Here is a 3,913-nt window from a genome sequence, read left to right on the forward strand (position 1 = left end):
CCCTAATAAAACAGGAAACAATAAAAACACGAAATAAATGAAATACCTATGCTGAGGACCTGAGCAGAGTGAGAAAGTTCGTTCTCTCCCTAAGATGAGATATTGACCCTTTGGTTAATACAGATCGTGTCTTGCACCTCATTAGCCTCCCTTGCAACGACGCCAAAAAGTTGGTGTCCAGGTATGAACAATTTATCCACCCCTTTTCCTACATTAATGTATCAATCCAGGTGCGTATTCTTTTCAAGGAAACACGCAAGGTATGTGCAGGGGAAAGGTTACAATCTGTCATCGACCAAGGGTTCGTGATCACCAATCAAAGCATTTGCGTTGCCGATATGCAAAGCAATGGTAATGTTTCCATGTTGTAATTATGTATGTCGTTTCCATGTTGTAATTATGTATGTCTTGTGCGTTTGCGAATGTCTGCTAGCTGATCATGGGTGAATAACATTTTATATATATATTTTGCTTGATTTGAATTGTGCAGTTATTGTGAACGGGTTGCCATGTAAGAATGCGATGATGGTCACAGCAGACGACTTCCGGTTGAGGGGCCTAGATAAACCAGGAGATACTAGTAACCAGTTGGGATTCGTTGTAACGCTAGCTTTTGTAACGCAGCTACCAGGCTTAAACACCTTGGGAATCTCCTTGGTCCGCCTTGATTTCGCTGCTCCTCTCGGCCTCAGCCCTCCTCACACACATCCGCGGGCCACCGAAATCTTGGTGGTGATCGAGGGTACTCTCTTGGTTGGCTTTATCACCACTAACAACACTCTGTTCTCCACAACGCTGGAGAAGGGAGACGTGTTTGTGTTCCCTCGAGGTCTTGTGCATTTCCAACAGAACATTGGCCCTGTCAACGCAGTGGCCTTCTCTGGACTGAACAGCCAGAATCCAGGAACTCAGCAGGTTGCGCCGGCCTTGTTCGGAGCCTCTCCTCCCGTTTCTGCCTCTGTGCTCGCCAGAGCTTTCCAGATCGATGACAAGCTCGTCCAAATTATCCAAAGCAGGTTCACATCCTCATGATCTTGATCCGATGCTGTCATAATACTATTCGCTCTTTCCTTCCTTCAATGGTGGTGGTATTTATATAGTTAAATAAAACCAACCTCCCGATGTTGTTATCTGAGAGAGGTAATTATAATAGCAATAGTTTTTCATAATTCAAATCTGACGTTGCGTTTGATACACGATTGATTGACAAAGACTTGGAAATACATATCAGTGTTAATTTGGATTATGAAATTTCTCATGTTAATCAATATTCAACTGTTCAGAGGAAGAAGTCATCCACCATTCTCACAAAGAGAACAACATCCTTCTTTTAAAAATGTAGTCTACTCAAAACTGCAGGAACGGCTTTGATACACCGCCTAAATTACCAAGAACTACATAGATTATAGAAAAAATTGAACAAAAGATCAAGTAATAAACATCACTGGCACAGGATTTTTCCACAATTCGACGATCATGTACAAAATATTGAACGAGCAATAGAATTCATTCTTCTTGGACGACCTCTTGCCATTGTCATTTTCACTTCGCTATCACTCAGATTATAACATGTTGGATCATTCTTAATTTCATATATATCGTCAAGATTAAAGTAAATCATACTAAATAATTAATTTATAATTTTATTATTAATAATTATAAAATGGAATCTAATTTTTAATCATGGAAATTTTTAATTGGTAAACCAAATGATTAAAAAACCATAATTCTTTTCATGTTCAAAATATTTACATTTTATTTTAATTTATTTTTATACCATTTTAAAAACCAAATTAAAAAAAAAAAAAACATAACTACCTTTAACATAAATCTTAACTCTCTATCCTTATTACTATTAAAAATATTTCGTGGAAATTTTGTACAAGTTAAATCTCTACTGTTCACCTATCTGTTTTACATGTATAATGAAAAGGTAACCTGACCCCAAGTTTGGTCAATTGTAACTTAACTATGATTTGAGCAATCAAAATGAGCCCATAAATCATACTTTGGTTAAATTAAGTGGGATTAATGATAGTTTAGGACATCTTTGCCTAAAATCAAATAAATTTCCAATAATAGATGCCTCCTTATGTATGAGGGTGGAAGCATATCATGTACCCAAAATACGTCATCATTTTTTTTGTAAATTGTCAAAGAGATATAAATATATAGAGAGAGAGAAAAAGAGAAGGGATGAAATCCTATAGAGAGAAAAAATGATGTTAAAATGATATATGTATAGCACAAATGAGGCAAACATACCCATACTCTTGAAATAATTGAGACAAGCACTTCACGATACCATGGATACTAAAGATAGGCCATGATACATTTAAAACAAGAACCATTGGTGATGTTATTGTTCTCTTTTTTATGTTTTTTTTGCATGCAACATATCAAGGGTGGACCATTTGAAACTTTTCCTAAATAATTTGAAATAAATAAAATATATTTAATTGTACCGTGTGCTAACGAAACATTATTTATAGAATTAAATTTTATTTAGAATTATTACACATTATTTTAAAATGCATCTAATTTTAGAATCAATGAACTATATTAGATAATGAGTTTTTAAATTGAACATCTAACATGTAATTTGATTTCATTTGTAAAATAAAAGTAGAACAGAATTACTAGTGTACAAATAAATCTAAAACAATAAAACAAAAATTATATAATATTTATAGATAATTTGGTGACAAATAACTAGAATTTTATAAAAAAATAAATTATCAACAAAAACTAATATCAAAGTTACTTTTTTGGCTGTTGTTGTTCATGTTTCCCGTAGGCAGTCATTGGCCGCAAAAACTACGCCAGGAAACCAACTCAACTAGCCTTTAGGTTCAAGCTGGCCCTTGAACCATAGGGGGCTCCCTCAGTTGTTACGAGGCTTTGTTTAACATTGTTCACCTGTCACTGAACAACATCCTTTGAAGCACAATGGCCATATTTATGGTTTTAATGGGGATGGTTGGCGATCAATGATAATCGCTAATCATGATTAAAGGCCTTTCTCACAGGGTCCCTTCTGAAAGTGTCACCTTCCAGCCTGACAGAATGACTTAATTTTTTCAAGAATTATGGTAGAAAAATGTAAGGGGATTCCTAATAATTGAGCAGTCAGACTGACTACTTAACAACTGGGAAAATTTAGATGTGTGTAGAAGATTTCTATTGCCCAACAAAAACATATTCAAACGTAACAAAAGGACAAAGTGAAACCGATTCCAAGAGGAGATATTTCAGATAGATAGTCTAATAAGCTAATCTCTTTTAATGGCTATCAAAAAACATAAAGCAAAAACCAGTCAAAGAGGAATTATATTGGACAAATAGTCCAATAAGCTAATCTCTTTGTAAAGGTTATGATTTGCAGGGAATTACAGAGAGACTAAGACTTAATCTACCTTACCCAGACCTTCCTACAATTGTTTTGAACATATGTAGAAACAAGTTATGAAAACATTAGAAAGACATACAAGAAACACAAAATTCTGTCATAACTAGAGCTGGAAGGCTTTCATTAGAACTCTACAAGAGAAGCTATTACATATTTTAAGAGCCTTGGCATCAAAATCCAACCCATATTACTTCAATGGATGAAGTCTTTATACAATTTCCTCACAGAATATCTTGATAAAAATATCAAGAGCTATTACAAATATCTGAAAACTGTATTACAAAAATAGAACACAAATAAAGGTAACTAAAACTATTTGAAGAGTTCTAGTACCATCCTTGAGGAGTTTTTTTGATAAAGAAGAGAAATTCGAATTTGATTGAAACTCATATTTGATGAGGTGGCCTCCAAGTCACTAACTCTCTTTGAACTTTTTCCTCCTAAAATTCTGAAAAAATAAGGTCCTGTAATACCTTTGTGTCTACCAAAACATAATAGATGTTA

General features: G+C 34.4%; 1 pseudogene; it reads left to right on the forward strand.

The window, feature by feature from the left end:
- Positions 1-338: 338 nt before the first annotated feature.
- Positions 339-1,032, forward strand: LOC149258036 (putative germin-like protein 3-2 pseudogene; annotated as a pseudogene).
- Positions 1,033-3,913: the final 2,881 nt, after the last annotated feature.

Source organism: Pinus tabuliformis, chromosome 6 (genome assembly GCF_031772625.1).
Source record: "Pinus tabuliformis cultivar Carrire ecotype Pingquan chromosome 6, CPIR1, whole genome shotgun sequence".
In the NCBI taxonomy this organism is placed as follows: domain Eukaryota; kingdom Viridiplantae; phylum Streptophyta; class Pinopsida; order Pinales; family Pinaceae; genus Pinus; species Pinus tabuliformis.